Source organism: Manis pentadactyla, chromosome 5, assembly GCF_030020395.1.
Source record: "Manis pentadactyla isolate mManPen7 chromosome 5, mManPen7.hap1, whole genome shotgun sequence".
NCBI lineage: Eukaryota > Metazoa > Chordata > Mammalia > Pholidota > Manidae > Manis > Manis pentadactyla.
Window position 1 is genome coordinate 140,150,728 of NC_080023.1, and position 26,417 is coordinate 140,177,144.

Below are 26,417 nucleotides of genomic sequence, written 5' to 3' on the forward strand. Positions count from 1 at the left end.
AAAAGCCTGCTCCAGGCAACTGCCTGTCCAGAATGAGGACGTGTGGAGTCTATCTGAACCAAGCAGTTACATTACTATGATATGGGATTTGGGATGAGGAAGCAGCAAGCATTACAGGAACATTGATATCAGAAGACCAGGAATGTCAATGATGGCCCTTTTCTCTTTCCACACTGTTTCCTAGCAAAGCTGTCATGTGAATGAATGTTTATTCCATTTGATTTTGCTGCTCTCTTCCCCCTTGCTTTTGCCACTTCCTCCACTCCCTGTATCTAGCTTTCACTTGATTTTGCATACAGTTTGCCACTGTTGAAATGAGCTTTTTTGGCCGCTTAGTAGACACTGCAATCACTCCCAAGAATTGCATTTGAAAGCAGAATGATATCTTCATAATTTGCACTATCCCAAGATGTATTCATCCTAATGGAGGCAACTGGGTCATTTAGGCTAAATTTGAGAAGCATTCTTGGATTTGTGTTCTGAGTCCTTCTTAGCCTGGTGGTTAGGGACTCTCTTCAGGCAGTGCTAGCTGATATGAGCTGACATGGAGCCTCAGACAAAAAGGGAACTGAAGCCAACCATTGCCATTAGTAGTCTCAGGTGTTTGTCCAAGGAAAGCTGGAAAGAAGAACGTGTATTTATAACCTGTGTAAAGGGATCTTAAGCATGGGTGGTAGGAAAATACTCAACTAAGTATCAGGGAATCTGTTTCTTTGCTACCGTGGGTTTTACTTAACTCCTTGTGGTTCTCTGGTACATTGATTACAAAAATTTGTCATAAGGATTCACCCCTCCCTGTATCCACATCAACTTGTAAGACTGCGTGGCTCCTCCCATCCAGAAGTGGAGTTGATTTCCCCACTCGCTGAATCCGGGTTGGCCTTGTAGTTTCCTATGACCAATAGAATTCAGAGGAAGTGACACCGTGTCAGTTCTGAACTTCCTCTTGAAGGAGAGGGAAGCACTTCCACTCTCCTTTCTTAGAACTTGCAGCTTCCTGCTTCAGCATGAGAAACCCCATAGCAGAAAGCCCAGGGGTCTCAGCTCAGGCCATTCTGGAGCAGCTGGCCTGTTGATTCAGAACATGTGAGAGATCCCAGCTAAGACATCAGAGCACCTATGTGACCCGATGTGAATGTGTGGACCCAGCCAAGACCAGAAGAGCTGCCCATAGACTTACGAGCAATAATTCTTATTATTTCAAGCCATTGAGTTTTCAGGTTGTTTGTTACACAGCAATAGTTAATTGATAATGGCCTCAATGATTTCTTCTGTTAAGGGGGGATGGATTGATGCGTTGATTTATAAGGCACTGTAGTTTTAAATCACTTGTGGATGTCAATCCAGCAGCTCGGACCCCATTCCAGACCCACTGAGACAGGGTGACTGGGCCTCAACTTCTGAGCTCTTGTAAATTTCACAAGTGGTCCAATGCACAGCTAGAATGAAGAACCCCTTGAAAATTATTTTCTGGTGCTGAATGTGTGTGATTCTCCTATAGGAGGCCTTCTTTTTGGGTTGTAAATGCTCAGGTAAAGTCAGAATCACATTAGGCCCTCCCCATAATGGAAGGACCCAGATTGTAAGGTCCAACTCTGAAAAGGCAATAGTCCCTGGTCTTGAACACGTTTGCTGGCCACTTCTTTCCTCTTGAAGATCTCTCTCTCAACTAGAAACCATTTTCTTGTAAGGAACAGAAACTCACTGAATCATTAAAGGGATTTATTACATGGATTTAAGGAATTCTCTTGGAATGTGTGACAGAAAGCACAGACAAGCTTTACCAGTCATGAATTTGGAAATGCATGGGATCAGAAGCCAAGGACATCTTGGTTGTTCTTTCACCTTGCCTGTCTCACTCCTGATTCCCCTGTATGTGTCCTTGATTATTTTCCCTTCCTTTTTGTAGACTACCTTACTCTGATTGGTCAGTAGCCTCCCTAAAAGAAGAGATTCAGTCCTGGGATTTACCTGACCTACCACTTGCATACATACAGCTGACATCTTTGTGTCTTTACTACACAGTTCCAGGAAGAAGACTGGTCCAGTTTGAATCGGAGGTCCAAACCAGTCAAAGCACCCATGACAGGGAGAGGTAGCGTATTCTATAGGGCTGCCCTCTCTGGGACTGTCTGAAAATGGGTTTACAAAAAAGAAAGTACAATTGGTGAAACATGATTCCTGAAAGTAATGAGTGACTTTTCTAGGACAGTCAAACATATTTACATTGGCTCATCAAGTCAACACATATAAAACTGCATCAACCAAATTCCTGAAATACTTAAAATTTGATTATACCAAATCACTGTTAAATATTATTGCATGCATATATTTTTACAATTTTCATTTGCTTCAGGTTTTTGTAAAAGAGGGAAACATGATTTCTGTGGAATGCGTAGGTAGTGCTCAGTCGTCAGAATACAAATCTAACACTTGGACTACATCTTTTTTGTGCAGGCATGAATTTATGCTCTCCCCCAACAGACGATATAAAGAACCATTTTAAAAACAACCAAAAAATAAACACAAACCTTCAAGAGTAATTTTACCAACAATCTGGTGAATCTGTTTCATAGTTTCATTCCCAGGGGCAAAGCATTTGTGCTCAAATTAAAAAGAGGATTTGGCTGATGAAATTGGGAGGCAGGGAAATGATTAATGTTTGGCTGCCTTATTTGAAGTGGTTCTTTTAAGGAACACAGCTGCACAGCACCACTGCATACAGTCACATCCTTTAAGTTCATATATAGGAAGTCTTGTATCAAAATTAAGTAAAATATAGTTTGCTTTTCTGTTACAGTTCAGCACTTGTTTTAGGAAACCACATTGAACTTGCAGACATGAGCTCTGACATCATGGAGTTTTATTGTTTAGTAAGGGGTAGATGTTAGTCAATTAATGACACATAATTGTTAGTTATAAACTGGGGTAAGGACAGTGATGGGAAATTATAAGCAGCTTTAAAAGCATAAAACTAGGACACCCTGTTATAGTGTCAGGGGAGTAAGGGGATTGAGGAAGTGATATTTGGATGGCGATCTGATGGATGCATAGAATTGAACTAGGCAAAGACTAGCTGAGGCAGAGAAACCTGCATGTGTACAGGCCTTTATGCAGAAGGGCAGCATTGTGGAAAGTGATGGAAGGCCAGTACAGTTGGAGCCCATAGTGTACAGGGGAGCCAAATAAGGTTGAAGAGAGAGGCCCCACATCCACATGGGTCAAGGCCTTACACGTGACAGTCAGGATTTCTGCCTTTGGCGTGTGAACAATGGGAAACCACTGAGCCAACCTACGCAAATGAGTGGAAAGGGCAGGTTTTATTTTTCCTCTTTTTATTTTTCTAATATATTTTTAAAATTGAAGTATAGTTGATATACAATATTATATGGGTTTCAAGTATACAACTTAGTGATTTGACAGTTACATACATTATTAAATGCTCGCTCCAGCTGGTGTGGTTACTATCTATCAGCATAGAAAGATCACAGAACTATGGCCTATATTCTTTTTGCTGCACTTTCATCCCCGTGACTAATTTACATTATGACTGAGATTTCATGCCAGTTTTTTTTTTTAAAAGATTGTTCTGACTGCTGTGTTGAGAAGGGTCTCAGGAGCAATGGACAAGCTACAGACAGAACAGGCAGGAGGCTGTAGGCAAGAGGTGGTGGCCTGGAGTGGTGTAATAATAAGACAGAGGAAACTGGGCAGATAGGGAAAGTATTTCTAGGGTGGGATTGACAGGTTGTGCGGGTTGGTTGGATGAGGAGGTATAGTAGCTTGATTGCAAATATAACCCTGATCCTCCACCTTCCCTGGATTTGCCCCCTTTGCCATGTAACCTTGAAGTGTCCTCTGCCTCTGTGCCTGGACTTGACCATGTGCCTGGCTTTGGCCGACAGAATGAAGTGGCAGTGCCAGTGTGCTGGCTCCAAGTCCGTGATTCCAGAGCCTTACTCTTCCTTGTCTCTTTGAATTTCCACGAGGAGATACCTGAGGCAGCCCCTTGGAGTGTGACAGCCAGTGGGCACACAGTGGAGAAAGCTCAGCCCTCCAATCCAGAGGCCCCCAACAGATCCCCAGCTGACCCCTGCTTGTGAGCAATAAGTGCTCTTGTATTATGTCACCGAGGTTTTGTGGGTGTTTTTTCATTGTTGTTGGTATTGTTACATAGCATTATTGTGGTAATAGATGACTGACGCAAGAGCAAGGGAAAGCAATATTTGGAACATGATCATCCATACAGATTAGTTACTATGATAGCAGAGTTTAATATATTATCATAATAATACCACATTCTGAAAGAACAGGAAATAGGATAGTAAGTCTTGATGGGAAGAAGTTATTGTTCTGAAACCTTCCTAATATGTAGTAAATAAGCAATCAACATTTTTCAAAAGTTGGATTGATGAAAATGTTGGTCCTTAGTAGCAAATGATTATCAATAAAGCAGATTTCGAAGGCATAGTTTAAATTTTTCATGTATTTTTCATAGTCTGTCATATGCTGTTGTGAAAACTTTAAAAAATATGTTTAATCAACCATGATTCTAAAAAGGAAGGTAGGAAATTATATAGGATGGTTATGTATAAGGGGGAAAAACCCACTAAATTAAGCTGGCACACTCCTGTGTTTTAGAGTTTCCTATTTCCCTGCATTTTTTGTTGCTTTTGTCCCTATTTTTGCACAAGCTCACCAGCGAGTCATAGAAAGGAAGGCACAGTTTATGGCAGGAACAAAACAGTTCCCAACAGTGACACTGTTAGTTCAAAGTTGCATCTCTTCAAAGAAGATGAAAGAAGAAATTGAACAAAAGTCCATTCCTGGGGTTTGACTGTGGAAGGGAAGCAGTTGCAGACCAGACAACTTAAATGCAGCCCTGACCTCTGCTCGGTGAGGCACACAGAGTTCCCACACTTAATTGTGCCTACTAGGGGGAGGGTTTACAGTAAGTTTCCCCCTCAGATAAGAAAGGAATTCAGATATTCAGAGGAATAAAATTGTCTCCTTTTCTTTTCCATTTCATCTGTGATTGCTTCATATTATTTTTGATGCTCTCAAGTGGTTTTGAAATGTTAATGTGTATAAGAATCATTAGGGAGGTTGTTAAACCATAGATCCCATAGATTCTGACTTAGTAGGTCTGGGGTGGGGCCCAAGAACCTAATTACCTGCAGGCTCCTATGTGATGCAGTTTCTACTTGTCTGGGTACCACATTTTTGAGCAGCCCTTAGAAGTTGAGGTACCTCTGGTCACAACTCCAAAGAGAGACAATCATAAACATTCTCATATGAAAATTATCTCCACCTTTTAATTATTTTTCACCATGTCCTAAAAGTGGTCTTAAATAACTGGCCCTGCTTTCTGATTACTGCCCAGAATGCATGAGTATAGGTCAGTCATGCTAGGTTGGAAAAAAGGCACAGTCCTTCCCAAAAGCTTATTTGCTAATCTTACAAATTGGTGAAAAGCGACTACTGCTTCTCCTTCTTTCCCTGAATTGTGTGCCTTCCAATGTGTCACAAAGTCAGTCAAGCCTAGGAACCAAATAATTAGGAAATGAAGAATTTTGTTATATCCCTTCTCCACCTACGGTGTGCTGGTGGGAGGAAAGGCAGCTTAATGCTACAACATGAAAGAAAACCCACGAGGGGAAAGAGTCAAAAGCTTCCTCCTGGATGAAATCGCATTTTCCATTTGATGGTAATCAGCATGTGTAGGAGGCAGAGCAGTGTTGTGCCCGCTTTGTTGTAGATCTTGCTTGTTGAGCATTATTGGGGCCATTTATTTCTTTCATGTCACTGATACAGTCTGAGTGTGTGACAAGGAGGGCAGGTGGGTGGGAAATAGGTTTTCTGGCTCTTGTTCTTTCTTCTGAATTCTTCCTAATTTTTGTTCACATTATAAAGTGAGGATGCGTGCCTCACATAAAATACAGAAAAGCACAAGAATAAAAGAATACATGGGTCCATTCCCCAGAGAAAATTGCTATAATACTTTAATTTGTTTTCTTTCCTGTATTTTTAGGTCTGTACAAACACAAATTTTGGATTATACTTTACAGGTTTGAATCATTGTTTTCTTTCTAAAAACACTGTAGACATTTTTACATATTAGTAAATACTTTCAAAAGAGCACAATTTTTAATGCTGTAGAATTTTTAATCTTATCATTTGTGATAATTTGCTGAACTAATTCCCTATTGCTGGTTTAAGTGTTAAATCAATATTTTTCCTTCCCTCTTCTCTTCACTTCTGCTCTCTCTACATACCTGAACTATGGGAAAATAAGGACTTTTTCTAAGGTCAGAAGCAAGAGCAAACCTCAGATCTAGAGCATATTAAAGTACTAGAAACAGTGTTTGTCCTGGGGATATCTGTACATCCCTAATTGCCTGGAGCCTGAGTTTAAATTGGCCAGTCATAAGGGGGACAGAGGACAAAGCCTGGGATTTCAACAAGTGAAGAGCAGAATCGAGCCTCAGGAAAGCTGTATCCATAAAGAAGGCCTTGAGGGTATCTGCTGAACTCAGTCTTTGCTTTTTGCTCTGAGTACCAAGGGGTGAAAAAAAATTTATATATGTATACATATATATATAGTACCACCCTATAGTGCAGAGCCTATGGAGGGCTTTTACTTCTAGGGGTCTCTGGTGTTCTATTTCTTGATTTTGGTGCTGACTTTGTAGATATATTTAGTTTGTGAAAATTTATTGATTCCTCACTTATGACAGTCACACATTTCTGTGCATATATATTGTGCTTTAATAAATGAAGAAATCATTTACCTATATGACTTTACCCCAAACTTATAAGGTGAACATTTGGTTTATTTTGTGCTGAGATGGTAGGGTTCCACAGCCCTGGCAGAAGAAAATGCAGAATGTATTTTTTACTAATAGTACATATAAATTTGGTGTAGTCACTCTCTCTACACACACACACACATGCATGCGCACTAGAGCTTATGTTTTTCTAGTATATGTAGATGGGCACTGATCCAAGTTGGAATATATGAAACAAAACCCTTGATTTAGAAAGCAATGTAATGTTAATTTAATTGAATAAATGTTAAATTTATTGAACAATTTTCCTACAGAAAGATGCTTACTTTTCATTTTCCTGTTTCAAATGAGGCTGCAAGAAACATCCTTTATAGAAAACCTAAGTGGACTTGTGTATTTCCAAGGTGTAGAATTTCAGATGTAAACTTTCTGTGCATTGGATGGTTTTAACAGCAGATTAGACACAACTGAAGAGCTACAGAGTGAACTGGAAAAAGAGATCTGAAGAAATTACCCAGAATGCAGTGCATAGAGACAGGAGAATGGGAAATAAGAAAGCTTAGGACACATGAAGAGTATAGTTATATATATCTGAACAGAGACAAAAGAAAGGAGAGTACTGATGTTCTTAAAGATAATGCCTAAGACACCTCCAGAATTAATCAAAGACGTAAGTCCTCAGATTAAAATGTCCTGATGAATCGCAAGAAAAACAAATAAAAAGAAACTTGTTTGGGCACATGGTAGTGAACTTGTAATAAACTGAACACTGAAAAGATCTGACAATCAGTTATGAGAAAAAAAACAAAACAAAGGAATAACTAATTGACTGGCAGCTGGCTTATTGCATCAACAATGAAGGCAGAAGTCAAGAAGTACGATCTATAAAGTGCTGGGAGAAAATACCTATCAATCCATAAACATAATGAGAAAGAAGAGAAGGGTGAAAAAAAGACACTTTCAGACAAACAAGCACTTTGCAAGCAACAGATTCTTACAAAGGGAACACATCAGGGATTTAGGGAGGTAAAAAGAAATGATTCCAGACAGTGTGTCTGTAATGAAAATGAAACAAATCAAAATTAAAATAATGAATATATTAGCAAATCTAAACAAACATCGAGCAGATGTAACAATCACAATACCCAATTCAGGAGGCCAAAACAATCAAGATACACTTAAATTCTATATAACCAAATCTGATTTGAAAGGAGGAGTGCCTGGAGCTAAAGTGTTTTAAAGTTCACCTCTTATTAAGAAGAAAGACTAAGCTTTTGATGAACTTTAAGCATCTTAAGCTGAGAATGCATGTTAAAGTTTCCAAGGGAATCCCTAGAAAAATACAGATTGAATGCATATGCAAAACTTCCAAACTAGTAGATGTTAAAAAGAAATGGGATGGGGAAAATAAAGCTCAGTTCAGGTGGCACAAAGAGTAAACAAACACGTAGGCAAAAAGTAGAATAAATGGGTATAATATAAGCTGAGAAAAACAAAAGTCAATATATCACTGCTCACAAGCAATAAGAACTCAACTTCCAACTAAAATTCAGAGATTTTTGTTCCTGCTGGATGAAAAAGAAAAAAAAATTAGTGAATGCTTTTTATAAGACAAGTCACAGAAATTTGAAAAGTGAGAAACAAATACATGTCAAATATAATTAAAAGAAAGTTGTTAGGGGTTATAATAATAAGACAAAATTGAGTTAAAGTGAAATGCATTTTAAAAGAGAAGAGGATCATTTACATATTGACAAATGACAAATTTATGTGTTATTCACCAGAAATATAAGCTTGTATGCATCTTGCAAAATAGGGCAAAAATAAATAACTAAAAATTTATAGAGCTGTACATTAGAGGGAGATTAAAAAAATCTGTCAACATTTTGGGAGATCTCAATGCACTTCTGACTAAGTGATTGATAGATTAGTCCAGCAAAAATAAGGCTATAGAAGTTTTGAGCAACATAATTAACAAGCTTGATATAATGTATATGTTTAAAGTATTATTCCTGGCAACACAGAAAATTTATGAAAATTAATGATATGCTAGGCCAGAAAGAAAATCTTTACAGTCATCCATACAGCATAGTCTAACTTCAACATAATTAAGTTAGAAATAATAAAGTGATGTCAAAAAGAAAGGGATGTGGAATGAAAGTAAGGGTTAATTTGTTCAAGACTGGTACCCTGAAGACTGGCCTTCCAGAAAAGGAACTGGCATCTTTGAAAGCATCTGGCTATGGTTTAACACTGACAGGGTCAGCTGTCACCTTGGGCTGCAGCCCTCGGGTCAGGCCAGGGGAGGGGCAGCTGCTGCCCACCCCAGCTATCAACACTGATCTGACAGGAGAGGGCTGGGATCAAGTCTCTGCCAAATTCTATTTTTGTCGTGTTGGAGCTTCTGATCTTCTGAGGGGAGAGACTTGTGCTTCCTCAGTAGTGATCCTTAAAAACTCTCAGACTAAGATGTGGGAGTTCCTCTTCCAGGATCTGACTTCTGGCCATGTCAGCTTGCTGTGTGCTTCTGCAGAAAGTGATGTGGACAAGAGGAGACCCACTCACCTATACTGACTCTATCTCCTTGAGTTTCCCCGACATGAGTACCTTCAGCAGGCTGAAAGTAGGCACTGCTAGGGCTGTGGCCCTGTTTGCACTTCATGGCACAGAGACTCTCAGACAGCAATGGATGGAGTAGAAATTGGCAAAGCCACTTTGGATAATTAGTTGGCATTGCTAATCCAGTTGTACAGGCATATCTGCGTCCAGGAAATTCCACTTCAGAGAAATTTGCTCATGGGCATCTTGCTCTGCCATATTTAAGGCACCTAGCAGTGCCTACTTTCAGCCTGCTGAAGGTACTCATGTCGGGGAAACTCAAGGAGATAGGGCCAGTATAGGTGAGTGGGTTTTCTCTTGTCCACATCACTTTATGTAGAAACACACAGCAATGTGGCACATGTGACAAGATGCTATTCTCTGCTTGTAGAGGAGCATCCCTCACAGACAGACCTGGGAAGACCTTTGTGCTGCTGCTGCTGACTTTGGCCCCCAGAAAACCTACTTAGGGCATGAAATTCCAGAAATGTCAGCCTCATAGAGTTTGTGTAAATAACTAGGCAGTACTTTTCCTGTTAACATTTTAGTTTCTAACATTTTTGAGAAATGAAAATAAAAAATTAAGGATGTACTAATACAACCCTTTAACTTTCTAGAATATACAAAATAAGGCCTTTGGTCATTATAACTTAGAGCTTGCTGATTAGCATGATTTTTCTATTTTCAGTCATTGTTTTGCTATTGTGGCTACCTAACTAATATTTGGGGTTTGAGAATTCAAGCTTCACATCTTTTTTTTTTTAATTCCAGAATTAATTCCAGTTTTTTTTTTCCAGAATGGTCCTGTGAAGTTACTGCTTAGACATAATGGAGCTGATATAGGCATAGTATTTCTGACAGTGTTTGAAGGATCCTTTTAAAAATTTCTCAGGAAAATAACTTGCAAACATCATCATTCAGATAAACAAAAAAAGACATACAAACATGCATGCATGTTAACTAGGTATCAAAATTGGAAAATTCATAAATCTTTGTTTCCTCTTCATAGGTAAATTAGAATTTTATTTTGTTAAAGTGTATGTCTTTTAAATTTATGTTTGTTTATTTGCCATAATGTTCTCATAAAATGTGTGTCCTAGTCTTGATCTGCAGCTTACTTCTCCTTTACAGTATTTCCCTTTGAGCTATGTACCATATGGAGATGCAGAAAGACACAGCTTTACCAATTATTTACATTCTTCTGGACTAGAATCCCTTCAGGGATCACATAAAAACCACATAAGACTTTTGGTCCAAAAAAGTCAGCAGAATGCATTCACTTACATATCAGATATTCATCATTTGGGGGCACATTTATCTTTACTTTCATTTAAATCTTATTGCACCTGTTATTTTGGTAGAGTATAACTGTTAACCAGCATCTCCTCTCAGGACGATTAAACCACTCCTCTCCCTTAAAGCTAGCATAACCATCTGACTTGCGTTAGCCAAACAAATGTGAGTGAAGAGATATGTATCATTTCTGGATAGAAGCATCTAATTGTTTGGAATGTTGAGTTAACACTTGTAGGTATAGGAAAGCTGTCCTTGAGAGTTGCCTGTGCCTATGAGTGTACTTTTGAAAGCAAGAGATAAGCTTTTGTTGTATTAAGTTGCTGAATTTTAGGGATATTTTTGCTGCAGCCTTAGTCCATCCTGATTAATATAGTATACCATCTAGTGTACTTTAGGGAGAAACACCTCTACTAATGAAGATAGCATGTTTTAATGGCCCATTTCATTGACAAATATTTCATCAGAATTAAAATAAAAAGACCTTTATTGACAGGGAATCTTTTATTCTCCCTGTAATTTAGTCTTGAAATCTTGGAGTTAATCTGTGGTTCTTCAATCCTGATCTTCCCATTTAATGATTTGCTAGGTTCTATTGACATACATCAGAAATGACTTGGAAATGCTAGAAAACAAGAGATTGTTGTTCTAATTCCTGTTCTTTAAGTTGCTAACAAATGTTTTGGGGCAAGTGATTTAAAATTTGTGTCTGTTTCTATATTTTTAAAAATGAGAGTCTGGTTATGCTGTTTTAAAATTAATTTTCAGGTATAATTAACTTTTTGAAATGTTTCTCAAATGAGATTTTTGTTTTGTTTTGTTGGGCAGTTATTTCATCCCAACTCTCCATTAGCTTATGTTCTGGGCTTTTGCCTGTTCCATATTCAGTGCACAGTTTTCCATCTTATATCTCACTTTTATGTATTTGAAAGTCTTTAAGTCCTCTCTGCTATATAGACCAGGTGCTAAATACTAAGGGTCTGTGGAGGTGAAAGTTTTTTTTTTATTGAAGTATAATTGGTATACAATCTTACATTGGTTTCAAGTATACAACATAATGGTTCAACAATTATACATTATTAAATCCTTACACGAACTACTATAGTTACTATCTGCCAACATAGAAAGATATTACAGGACTATTGATTATATTCTCTATGCTGTAGTTTCATCTCCATGGCTAATTTATATTATGCTTGAGATTTTGTGCCTCTTTATCCCCTTCATCTATCTCCCCCCACCCCCAACCACTGGTAACTTCTCAGTGTCTATGAGTCTACTGCTGTTTTGTTCTTTTTGTTTAGTTTTGGGTTTAGATTCTACATATAAATTAAGTCATGGTATTTGTCTTTCTCCACCTGGCTTATTTCACTGAGCATAATACTCTTTAGGCTCATCCATGTTGTTGCAAATGGTAGGATTTCTTTATTTTTTATGGCTGTAATATTCCATTGTATATATGATATGTACCACATTTTCTTTACCCATTCACCTATTGATGGACCCATTGGCTGCTCCCATATCTTGGCTATTGTGATGATTTTAAAACCCATGCATTTTTCAGCCATCAGACAAGTTTGGAAACCATAGCTCTGGAGCAGAAATAAATGTCTGCCATTGCTTCCCTAGCCTGTGCCTGTGGCAGACATCACTAATCAATTGCAATACTTTTCCTCTTTGAGCATGAGTGTAACTTCACATTTTCTACATTGAGATTTAGGAAGTTACTGCTTGTCAATCAGAGATTTAACTTATGTTTTACTGTTTTTGGTTTCCCTCTTGTAATGGATAAAAGCCCACTTTTAGCTTATGTTCCAAATCCTCTACAACCAAGCTACATATTTTCTTCTCAACCATCTCCTCACTACAGGTGACTTCATTTTCCATAGGAAAATTTATTATGGCTTTATGTTCTCACTTGCATTATTCCTTCCATCTAGAATGAACTTTATGAAGAAAATCACACCCATTCTTCCAGCACAAACTCCAATTTCTCTTATATCCACTGCCTTCTCCAACCATGTTAGCCCTCCTTGTTGCTGCTTTTCCCCCCAAAATGTTGACTGGTATCTCCCCCTATCTGAACACCACTCCCATGACTACAGTTGTACCTCTAGAATTTATTGGCAGAGTGTTTATGTATCGGCATATGGTTACTGTTAATATAGGTAGTATTTTAAAATAAATAAATGTTTTATTAATCACAGCTGCATCCATTGATTGGAAATATGGGAGAGTTCATATGCATGAAGCATTTATTCAATCTGCTGACATTACTTGGTGCACAAATTAATCACACCTTCAAAGAAGTCTGTGAAACCCTGCTAATCCATGACCATAGTGGGGAAAAACTTCATTGAGAAGTTTATGATGCTTTTCTTTCTTAACAGGTTATATGTCTTTACAGTAGGAATCATACCTTACATTTTTCTATGGCATGCCACCTTCCCAAGCCTCCCGATACCACTCCCAGCTACCAGATAAGGAGAGGCAGACACAGAAAAAGAATTATTCTTTATTGAAATGCTGCTGCTAGCACACTGTTTAGAAATGCTGTGATATGTGCTAAATATGAAATAAATAAGGAGAAAGTCAAGGCAAGAATATTTATTCTATCTCTCTGCTTCTCAAAGTGTGGCCCAGGGATTGATGCCAGTCTCTGATGAGAAAAGTACAGAAGTTGGGAGTAAGCATTTAGAAACATCTATACCAGCTTTTCTCTGTTAATTTTTTTCTGATAATATTCATCACAATGTAATTTCTTTGCTGAATCTAATAATGCATGTCTGGGCTTGTACTTTATATGTCTTTGCTTATTTTTTATTTCACTGTCTGTTTACATGTTATCTTATACAGAAGCATACATCCTTGACAGATTGGAGATTCAAAACAAAACAAATCAGTCCCTTACTACAGAACACTTGCAAACTATCTATCTCTTTAGCTCTCTAGTCTGTCTTTTTCTAGATCTTTTTTTCCCTATGTTTTAGGGCTCTAACTAGCATTAAAATTCATATTCTGATCCCTTTTTGAAAACAGGAAATATCATATCTTGCAGATTTCTCTTAGAGATAATGTGAGTTCAGTAATATGCAATGGTTGTTCAGCTTTTAAGTCACAGAACTTAAACAACTTCACCCTCCCTCCTCAGGATGTGCCATTATATTCAGAAGAAATGAAAAAAACTGAATAGATGGTGACAAAAAATGTCCAGCTGAACTTGTGAGTTTCCTGCATTTAGCTAGTTCTAACTTTAAATCATAAATACTATTAAACATGGATTCTTGTCCAAGAAGAATGAATAATAGCTGCTATATCCTAGGAACAGATGATGTACTCAGAAATAGGTTTCCATCTACAAATGCTGGCACTTAGAGGTTACCAGCTATATTTAGGGTATAGGAGATATAAAGCACATTACAGGAATATAATTTTAGAGTTTCTAAGGCCCTATGGGGATTTGGTTCACCTACATTTTCATTTAAATTATATCCACAAGTAATGCTATTGTGAATAGTTATATCATTAAAAGTGTCAGACACTTTAGACTCCATTTCCGTATGCCCTATTGTATGAAGACCTGCAATGTGAGATTCTCTCCACATTAATCTGAGAGGGAAATATAGGCTCTCATTCAGCATACTTCCCAGAAGGGATTAAGTGACCTGAATTCAAGAAAAATATGGAACAGGCTATGCAATGACTAATTTGCCTCCCAGTAACAAAAAAGTGATAAACAACAATTTTATTCTCAATAGATGTTTCCTCCAAAGCAGACTTTTCTGCTAACTCTGGCATATTCTGTTTGCAAAGTTTTTTTTAATGTATCTTATGTTATGTACCTCTACATGTGAATTCAGTCTTTCTCTTTGCAGGAACATAAAATCTAACATCTATTTTAAAGTAGAACAAAAGCTCTGTAGAAGGTATAAGAAACATTATCATAACAAACATGTAATTTTCTTAGAAAGTAGGCATTCTGAATCTCTCACCCTCCAGGAGAAGCATCATAGTTATCTAGTGAATATTATCAATTTGTATTTAATATGCAATCTATTTGTTTTACTCAACAAGCTCTGATTTAGTAAGGAAGTGAAAACAAATAATTGTGGTATCTTTCCCATTGAAATAAAATCCTCAATATACAGAATGATTTATTTGGGAAACCTTCTAATTGAAAAATATATATATTCATAATGCTGTTTCCTGTCCGTGGTCCTATCATCTGGGACTCCTTTTGGTGAATTTATCAATGCAAAATGTTGGGGTGCCATACTGATGATTTCCTTTCAGTCTAATAAATTGAATGGAGCTCTAGTTAGTCCAGATTTAATAGGTTTAAAAATAAATCCTTTTAATCTTTGATCCAGGAAATGTTTCCTCTGTCCTAAGACTTTCTACCAGACTAAGAAATTTTATATCATTACTTTTAAGTGAGAACTTTGAAGATTATTTTTTAAAATTCAGTAGTATCTTTCAAGAAAAAGAGAAGGGAATGCACAAATATGAAAAAAAAAAACACCAAAATAGGGCATCCAGCTCATACTTTAGTCTGAAATATTTGTTCTGAATATACTGAGAAATAGACTCATCTTGCTGGTACTCATATCAGGAATGGGGTAATAATATCTGACGTGCTCTCTGAAATCTGGATTTATCATTACAGAAAGTTTTCCAGTGCTTTCTGAATTTTTCCTAATTACACTATTAAATGTTTTAAAAGGGATTAGTGATTAAAGGCTGAATTTAAACTGTACCTAGTACATTGCCAGCAGCTTTAATATCTCTCAAGCTGGAGCAGGGATTTCTAGTACGGCACCTGATGTAACAGGATTGAGACGCCAGACCGTAGACAGAAAAGCTGAGAGACTGGGGAAAGAAGCCCAAGCTCACTGGCTTTTTACCTACTCTGTACTGTCAGAGGCAGTGAGATGCTTTGCAAGTGGTCCCTAGGAGAAGTCAGATTCTGAGTGTAACGGTGAGATTTCAGTACATGGAGAAACTGTGAATGTGAAAGCTCAGATGATGGTCCTTAGACCATAGTGTGGGAGGGTTTCGCTGCTGGGTTTTGAGTGTCACACACAGCTATGCCTGGAGAAATAAATATATGTGCTTCTATGCTGTGCATTGTATGTAAACATGGCATTTAAATATCCTACATTTAAACTTTAAAAAAGAACAGAGCAACTCATGTATACATCTGAAGCGATGAGAAGGGTTTGATCTCTTGTTATTTACTTTAAATTATGACTTCTTTACCCAGACTTTCAACAGTCCTGCCCTCCGCACTCCCGGAATACTAAATATGTCATGGTAGAATGTGGGCATGTCTTTAAAAGAAAAAACACCTCACTCAAAATAACTTGTTTTATTGTCTTTTGGGATAATTGTTCAAATGGGGAGTTTTAAAAGTGAAATCTATTTCTTCTTTCTTTTTTCTCTTTTCTGTGTCAGCTCTTGGGGAGCAATTCCATGCAATCTTTAGTTAAAACCATGAGCAATCTCACTTTTCACTTTAGAACTTCTGATCCAAACATGTATTTTGGTCACATCTTCCTTGAAGGAACTTTCACATCGATATAACCAAAAAGCTTTAACCAGGTGAGAAGAGATGAAGAGCTAGGACAGTCCATTTCAGGGTCACCAGATGTTAAGGCTGAAGTAGTAACAGGGACTTAGGTAACAAAGTGCCTGCTTCTCTGGATGAGAACCCCTCAGATATCTCCATGCACAGTGCCACTTCCTTATATACAGGACTGAGGATTACATCTGGGTAAATTTATGAAGTAAGCAATGTTTTCTTTGTCTTTAATGTATTCCCCTTTTGGGTGTGTGGCTCCTCCTCCCATTTTCCTCTGCAATCCAGCATTCCTTTCCTCCTATCCTCCTTCCCTCGTGCACATCAAATAGAAATCCTAAAAATCTGCTTATATATAGCTTCCATCCATACTCTAGAAAATATATGAGTATGTAATTCAGAAGTATTTCTTTTAGGGATAGTAATGGTTTAACGGGCATCAATGGCAAGAGAAAGGCAGAGACTGGAGTCCTGGTGCCCACCGCTGGCCGCGAGGAGGTTGGCTGGGGTGGATCAGCAGGGCTTTATGGCCCCTTTAGTTAAGTCAGTTTGCTCTTCTATTTTTGAGTGAGACATTTTCTGCTGGATATTATTACTAGAACTGGTTAAAAGAAATAACCTAGTCCACTTTGCGTCAGCAAATACTGTATCCCCAGCGAGTGTTTCCATCAACTAATTTAAATGGCTTTTTTTCACTGAGCACAGAGGGAAGAAAGGGAATCTGAAGCTGGAAGTTTCAGAGTTCCTACCTGTGCCCAGCTCTTACATATTAGCCCACTTTTAAGCCTCATTAAAGCTTTATAAAATGAAAATTACTATATTTGCTTTGAAAAAAATAACAGCAACCGTTATTTATTGATCGTCTCATATGACAGCCAATTTCCAGTTTATTATCATATTTAATTCTTATATCAACCCTGTGAAATTGGTATCCTTAGGACCTCTGTTTTCCAGATAGGGGAACTCAGGCTCAGAGCAGCTATTCTGTTGAGCTGTAGATGCAGAGCTGGTTTATGGGCCGGTTTGCATTTTCATAGGATTAAACAATGGCCAGTGATTATATAGATGGAAATGGTTGAGCTCAGAAGTGAACTAAAGTTTGCATCAAGTCCAAGCCAATGACAATGCCATTTTGGTTATGCTGAGTCGCATGCGTGTGTGTGTGTGTTGTAGAGATAGGTATTTTTTTCAATCCTTTTTGACTTTCTAAATTTTTAGCCTTTTTCTCTGAACTAATAAATGATAAATTTAAAAATAGAGAAATAAAAAGACAAAAGAAAGGAAGGAAGGAAAGCATGGGAGCAAATACTTCTTTAATCCAAACCAGAAAACCGTTAGGCTATAAGAGGAATAAAGCATAAGGGCTAGATAAAGAATGATTAATAATACCTATCTCGGGAATGCTGATGAAGTACAAGTGATTGCATTAAATTTAATAGTTTTTCACACTTAGATATCCAAGATTTCTATGAAGTAGACCTTATTATCTCCATTTAACAAATAAAAACAACATGATATGAAGATGTTAAACAATTTACTCCTAGGTTAAACTTCTGGTCAGATTTTGGCTATAAACTCTAGGATATGCTCCTTTTGTTTCTTTCCATTTTTTTTTCTTTTATCACCACATTTTATTATTTACTTATTTATTTTATTATGTATTTTTTAAAATTGGAGTATAAGATATTCTCCTTTCCAAGGCTATTTGATAACACCTCTGCCACCCGTGCCTCCTAGGCTCAAATATCAATTCTTTCTTCCAAGGAAGGAAGGCAGTGTCAAGAAAGAGTTCTGATCTGGACCCTGGTTAGCTCAGATAGTATTTTCCTTTAGGCCAGGATAGGAGAATAGGAGAGGCCCTGGCTTCCCTCAGGTACAGGTAAGAGCTCCTAGACCCTGGGCTGCCAAAGGAACAGAAGGGGAGCTCAAAATTCCCTGCCCTCCCAGTCCAAGTCCATTCAAATCAGAGCTAACCAGATCTTCTTTATGTTATTAGTTGCTGGGGAAATAAGGAAATTAGAGATTAAGAATATTTAGGATAAAATTATCATAACATAATATGCAGTTTAAGAAGGTAAGATGGAATGCTGATATGTTTTTAGGTTTATAAGAGATATCCTGTTATTTAATTTTTGATAAATATACTTCTGTAGTTCCAATCTCTATGGACTCCTCATATTGGCTGTTTTTATTTACTCTAGATTGAAGAAACTCTTCTCTTTAAAAGCCTGAGATTATAACTGTCTTATTGATAGGAGCCCAATTTGGAAAGAAAAACACTATAAAGAATGAATAAAAATAAAAACATGAAAAAATATATTAGGAAAACATGAATAAAAAGTAAGTGAGCAAGGGGAGCAATATTGATACTGAGGAAAAAAATGAAAGTAAAATGTATTCATTAAGACCAAGGGAATCTGATGTAATCATTGCTAATCATTGATAAAAGACAGAGCTCCCAGTAATGATATAACTGTCTAATATTATAAATGAGAAATATATGAAACAAAACTACTAGAACTGCAGGACAGTTGTAAAAAATTATTGTGAATTTTTTAGGGCATTATTATCTGCTACAACAAATAACTCTCAGATCTCTGGCTAAACGTGAGAAACCCAAAATAGAGTTTTGAGTTGAATAAATTTTCCTGTCTGTAATTCAGTTATCCCCCATCTTCAAAACATGCTTCCAAGATCTTTCTCTCTTCCATTCAGTTTATGGAAAAAGAAAATAATACATTATACATGATAATTTTTAAATTGACTTATTCTATAGATCCATATCACTTTTGCCCACATTTCATTGGCTAAAACATTTGGCCACCCCAAACTGGCTGGAAAATGTAGGCTAGAGAATTAATAAACAGTTTCTTCCTGATCATTTGCCTTCATGATCTCATTGGGGAGATGGTCATTATATAAAACCAATGGGCAATTTCAACTGTGTCAGTTATTTTAAAGAAAGAGATACTGTGCCAAGAGTATTGATTATTTATAGTTGTTTCTAACCCCACTAGAGAAACTAGGAACTTTCTTCTGAGTGGGTGAGACTTGGACCTCAGGGATGGGTGAAGAGAGGAGGAAAGCATGCAGAGTCTAGGAAGGAAAGTTCATGGTGAGCTGGAGCAATGAGGAAACAAGACGCCAGAGGCTGGTGAGGCTGGAGGAATCCTAAGCTGTATGGCCAAGGGGCCATTTCACAGTCTGCATCCTATCCTGTGGACAATGCAAAATCATTGAAGAGTTTCAGGTAGTGAGTTGATATGGTCAGATTTGCCTCTTAAAAAAAATCACTGGCTGCACTGTAAAAATGGGTTAGGGTTGGGGGAAAAACTAATCTTGGGAACCTGCTGTAGAGTGAGAAGGACTGATATGTGGGTGGTGTAGACAGAGGTAAGGAGAAGTAGGAGCAGAGAGACACTTAGGTGAATTCAGCGGACTTCGTGATAAACTAGACATTGCTATGTATCCGTTTAGCTCTTTGCTGGGTGGTTTGCATCTTCATAGCTTTTATGTTTATTGAGGATTTTTCAAACCTGGACAATGCTGCTCAGAAGCGAAAAGTTAGCTTAAAAAGCCTTTGGCCAGGCTTCAGCAAAACTTAATTTAGTGGCCCAGGATCCTTTACTACCATCTTTTCTTTGGCAAAACCTTCACCTTCTCCCTTTGATCCCACTCAACCTCAGGAATGGAGAAAGTGGGTCTGTATAACTCATTTGTTCCATGTATTCTGTTTAATGTGTTATGTTTTCCTGTGGGCATTCACATTTCAAATAATGATTTGAAATACCTACTTAAAGATATTAACTGAGAAATAAAGCAATGGGTGCTTCCAGTATTTGGATAAAGGTGGTCTTGAAATCATGCAATGCAAATAACTACTTTCAGTGCCTGTAATAAAGCTGTTAATTTTGGTTCTACTTGGAGCCTCCTAACTCTGGTAGGAGAAATTCCTTAAGGCAGCTAAGACCTGGACCTCGAATTTCCACTGAGACATGTGCTGTTTCTTCTGGGCTGAAGTAAGAGCTGCAGCTTCAGTCTTCTCTTTTGCAACTTGACACCACTGGGCAGAATTTGAAAGCCAGAGGGGCATTCCATTTCTTGCTGAAAATATACAAGTTAGAATTTTAAAATATTTTTAAATGTACACAAAAATTAAAGAAAACAAAAACAGGTATTCTATTTTTGTATGTATACTTAAGGAAGCCACAAACCACTCACAAATGCTTTATTTACTGATGCCCTTCCACTATGGTTAAGGATTTGCTGCTCTATTTGAAAGCAAATTATGGGAAATCATGCTCATTTTCTCCCTTACTCTCCTCTTTGACAGCTAAAAATATGGGAGCAGAATCAAGGTCCTGTGAGGTGACGCCTGACTTATCCCTATGCACCTCTACGTGTGTGTGTGTGGGTGTGTGTCTATGTGAGTCAGTCTTTCATTCGGCCATCTCACCAGATCAGCTCCCGAGACACCCACATTCACTTTTGAACTGAAGTCAAAACAGTCCCTCTTGCTAGAACTGGGGAAAAGAAACAGAATTTTCTTTCTGGCAGATCCATCCATTGGCAGAAAAACCCCATGTGCACCTGTTCAAATAGATTTTGGGTGATTTTGAGTCTCCCAGCTTTTGGCTGACATAAGAAGGCTACCATGCTTCTTCATTTATTTTACAATTCAGTGAATACCAAATTAAGTTTAGTAGCCATGATAAACACACATATGCACATATACCTCCCCATCCACAATTAAAAAAAAGATTTATCACATTTTGGTTGAGAATAAACATTTGATTTCAGCTCTTTTTTTTTTAACAGTGTGAAACTATTTTAGGTCATTTCATTAGTATTTAATCATAGGATTTGGAGCATTTTTTATCAAGGAATGTTGAAATACTTCATCTACAGCTTGTAAGTGTTGCTGATATTTTTATTTAAAGGAGAGTATCAGTAGTGTTCAGTAGTCTGTAGAGTGTGCATGAGGGTGTCAGAAATGCCACACAACCTACAGAGTAAATTAAAGCAGAAGAGTAAGAGGTTGTATATTTAGGTGTTTGGGTTCTTGTCTTTGTGATGGGTTATAAGAGACTATTCAGGTTGTCTTCCCCATCAACCTCAATATTCTCAGAATCATGATTATTGACTGCTACCTTTGAGCCCCATGCTAAGGCCTGAACAAAGATTATTTTAATTATGACTTTGTCCAGCTGCTACCAGTGTGCTCAGTGAATAGGGGTTCCATCCAGCCCTTATGACTATAGCCAGGAAATACTGTCTCGCAACCCCAGTCCCCTTTCATCCAATTATTTGCCTAAAATAGGGTTTAGAACACTGGCACCCAGAGCCTGAGAGGAAGAGGAGAGACCATTGATTTGACTAGTGAATTGATGAAAATGACAGAAGGAAAAAGAGATGAAATTGTTCTATTTCAATATCCCAAACATTATTAATTACAGAGTTCTTCATAAAGATATAGAGCCCCAAGTTAAAGAGTTTTGTGGTGCGGAAGACTGATGCATCAGAACCGTCTGGGTTATAGAAATTTGTAAACTTGTCTTTATCAACAGAAATTCTTAATAATCAGAATTTTGTAAAGAACCCCACATACAGGACAGATAAAACAGAATTACATTGATTGGCCTGTTGGTGAAGCATCTGGAGGCTTACATGCTCAACTTACCCCTGAGTGCCCCTCACGTCCCATGAAACATCTTTATGGGACCTCAGTGCTCTGTGGAACCCAGTTTGAGAAACAGCTCATCTACTTGAACCCTTTGCTTTAAAAGATCCTAGTGGCAAAGGTGAACTTCCAACTATAATACACGAGTGGAGGCAGAGAAGGCAGAGGAAGTGTGCCTAGTTGGAGACATGACCATTGACTACTTCTATAGCAGGGGTTGTTGATGTGTTGGTATATTGGGCCCATTTATATATCTGGTCCTCATCAAACAAAGGACTTTTCTCAGGTCCATCTATGGATAAGTTGGCCCCAGGAGGGAACATGAGAAATGGCACTTCCAAAATTCAGCAGTATGATTTTTTGGTTTCCCTTCTAGTCTTTAAAATGGATCTGTGATTGGTTGCTGACTTAGCCAATCTCTAAACATGGACAGAGAAGAGTAGAAATCAAAGCTAAGAAGTAACTTCACAGAATTTCAAAGCTCAGAATCTACTGCTCAGCTACTCCTGGGACATTGATTTAAAAGTTATCCAAAGAGCATGGCTGAGGATAGCACAATGTTAACTCCAAAACTTCCTTTGAAAATAGGCTTTGAAATGCTTTTATATTGATTTGTTATTCCTGTTTTTCAGCCAGGCAAATAGAATTCAGTTGTGATGTGAGAGCAGTTAAATCAGAGCATCACAGTAATTAAAAATATATTTTATAATATAGAATAAGACTTCCAGAACAAGGTGGTGGAATAATGGTTTCTTTCTCTTGTTCCCCATGAAACCTGTTGACAGAAGGGTGGGGAGGACAGGATAGAAAGTTAAGGACCCCAACTAGATACACTGATGATTGCTGAAGCCCATGGCCAGAGACAATGAAGAATATTTGCTAAATATGTATAAATTCAAGGGGAGAAGTCACAAATAAATACAAAACCATTCAGCTTTAAAGCAAAATGCAGTATTCTCTAAAAATAAATTGAAGGACTCTGGAATAATAAAGAAATGGAATATGGTGGGCATCAGAAAGGGAGAAGAGGGTAGATCCCTGAAGTGTGCTATTTGGCTTGGCAGTGAGACTTGGGCTGGAGGAAAGACAGTGTGAAGACACTATCTTTATCACCATTCTTTTTCACAATCTGTATTCTTATTCTGGAGAACTAGCCTATAGCTAAGGCAGCATGGATTCATGAGAAGATGTGGTCAGCAACATCCTAGCTATTGATCCATGTTGAATACACAGAAAGAATGATGCCAACTATGTGGATAGCTGTGTTTGTGTATGGGGAGGGAGTAGATATTTAAAGCTGATAGAAGATTCCTGTGGCAGAAACTGGAAAATTAGGGAACTTTTCCAAAACAGCATGACAGTTTCCACACTACCAGCTGGCCCAGTTCACCATGTATTGACCTAATAACCCACTGCACACTCCTACCCTATAAAGCTATCTGGATGTTTTTAAGTAAATGTTGGAAGGCAGTTGCCCCCCATTCACAGATTAGGAAGAACCTAGCAGTCTCCACATGGAAAGCGGTCAGAGATGCATTCCATATGAACTGAGCAGATATTTGAGCACAGGCAGTGTGCCAAGTTCTGTCAAGCACTGGGGTAGAAAGTGGAGCAATGGGGAAGTCCTGGCACTTGCTCTCCAAAAGAGTGAAATGAGTGTCACAAGCAAAGGACAGGTTAAGAATGCTCATGGAACCACACTGTGGAACAGAGGACTCCTTTGAGAGAATGACTACACACACTATACACTCAAAGAAATTACGGGGGAGCTCACCTAATAAAAGATCAAGCAATAGGTCATAAGACCAAAGAAGGAACTAAAAAGTCAACAGACAGCACTCCAAAATGAAAACAAAAATAACATTATGGCTAGAAGGATAAGCCAAGTGGAGACTTACCTCTCTCAAATCTGCTTCCCACAACAGTGGGTGCTTGGCAATTTCCCCAGCCCCGATGTGGACCACGGGAGACCACGAGCCTTAGTGAGGGTGTACCAGGTCCTGCTGGGAGAGTGGGGACTCCTCAACAGAGAGGGGCTGTACTGCTGGCTTCCCAAAAGTTGAAGATGGCACATGGGTGACCATCTGGGAAAATTCACTGAGCTGTTTATTATCATTTATGATGTTTTTTACGTGGGTGTTTTACCTCCATAGAAAGTTTACTAAAAACAATTGTGTGTAGGCGATGATGAGAGAGGAATGAAATTCTCAGCAGAGAAAACAACATGGAAAAGCATAATTAAATTGATGTGCTTGTATGTGTGGCTGAGAGAGAGAGATAGGGAAGGAAAAAGAGAGAAAAATAGAGAGGGGAAGAAGGAAAAGGAAAGCGGGAGGGATTGGGGAAAGGGAGAAAAAATGCATGTCTTTATTCCTAGAGCATAATGCATACAATTCATGGTAATCTATGCTTGCCAAATGGGAAGTGATAGGCATAGACCTTCAGAAAAAAAATTTTAAGTTGCAGAAAATAGGATGACTATGACAAATGAGAGGTGTCAGGTTGAATTTCTTCCATGATAAACCACTGCTTAAAATTAGTACAAACTTTCAGGCTATGAGAGGCTGCACTTCTCAAGGGAGCTGAGAAGAGGAAATACAAGAATATTTTGTATCTGGCATTGTCATGGCAAAAACCCTAGATGCCTGATTGCAAAGAATAATGAATCTCACTTATTAATTCATTTATTCCAGAAATACTTACTGAGCCTCCACTATGGGCCAACCCTGTAGTAGATTCAGGACAATATATCAGAGAAGAAGATATTGGCAGCAGAGAATTAATGGTAATAGAGAATGTAGGTACAGGAAAAGGGAGGAGACAATTAATCTTAAGATTAAAGTCTTTCTGAACAACAGGAATGGAAATATGTATAACTGGTAAATATAATAGAGATGGGCTAGAAGGCAAAGTATGTATTTTTGAGAAAGAATAAGGTTAAGAGAATTACATTTTCAGAGTATCACGTTTGTAAGGGAATGTGAAACTCAGTGTTTCCTATTGTTTAGAGACTATTGGTATGGGGCTGCCACACCATCTCCGAGGACAAGAATGACAGCCAGGATCTTTATGTCCCTCACTCTTACCACTTCAGGGTAAAAGGGCCAGTCTTCCCAACCACCAGCCCCTGCCTTCCTTGCATGATGGTTTTCTCTGGCTGCTGGTGCCTGCCCTGCTTGCACATTTTCATGTCAAGTTGCAGGTGCCAGGGAATTAGCCATTGCTCACCTACAGCAGCTTTAATCAAGGATACAGTGATTGTGTAAATGGTGTTTGTACACAGATAGATTGATGCATAAATGCCCTGGTTTCCTCGCCTCCAGTTGGCATACCTCTGAGGTCTGTGCTGCACATTGACTCCCAGAGTTTTTGCCCAAGTGGTAACTGGATTGAAAAACACTTTGTACTAGATACCTTCTCCTCCCTGTCTCCCTCTTCTGCTCCCCAATCTCTTTCTTGGGATCACCTCTCTAATTAATCTTCTTGCACTCACATCTCTTAGGGGAACCTAAACTAAAAAACATGCAACTAGTTTTTCAACTCTTAGCACAGCACTCATAAATGAGGACAAGGAGGTGGGGAGAGGCTGAGAAAGGTTGATAATGAGGATTTAAATGGGGAAAATTGCTTGGAGACTTTTCACTCCCCCCACCACATGGGGGTGGTCAGAGTGAAGGGAAGTGAGGAAGCTGTGGAATACTGCCTGGAAATCTTGACGTGTGTCCATGGAATTTAAAGGGTGCGTGGTGGGGGGACATGAGTTGATGAGTGACTCACTGTTGTTGGAGAAGCAAGAGGGAGAGCACTTAAATGGAGCTGGGCTAAGTGAGGGCATGCAGTGGTGGTCACAGGGGGGTGTTTCCTGTGGGCCAGCCATCACCTACAGGAAGGAAACAAGATTTATATAGTCAGGGCTGCAATGTGGCCATGGTCTTTCCTCTCATTGTATCCACACCCTCAACTTCTGTTGAGAAGCAGGACATATTTCCCCACACCTTGCACCTTAGCTGGCTTTGTTACCTCCTTCAGCCAACAGAAGTTAGCAGGAATGACATCGCACCAGTTTCAACCTATGTCTGAAGGGGCCCTTGCACACTCTGACTCTCATGGAACACTGCCCAGTGGGCCTCACGAATAAGAGTGAGTTAGCCTTCTGGAACACTGGAGACTGTGTGGATCAGAGCTGGCTCGGCCCTGTTGTCCCAGCCAAATCCCTCGACTGGGAGCTGAGCTAACCACAGCGGACCACAGGGAGAGCACCAGAACCACCAAACCCAGCCCAAAGTACTGACCCACAGAACTGTAGGCTAACTAATTAGCTGTTTTTATTATGTGGGCATGGCTTGTTACACAGCAAATGTTTACTGATACAGAGTAGACATTTAAAATAGATTATATTGAATTTTTTGTGTCTGAAAAATGAGACTATATTTAACATTTTGAAAGTGAGCCAAAAAGTATGTGATTTGCCTGGAGAGTA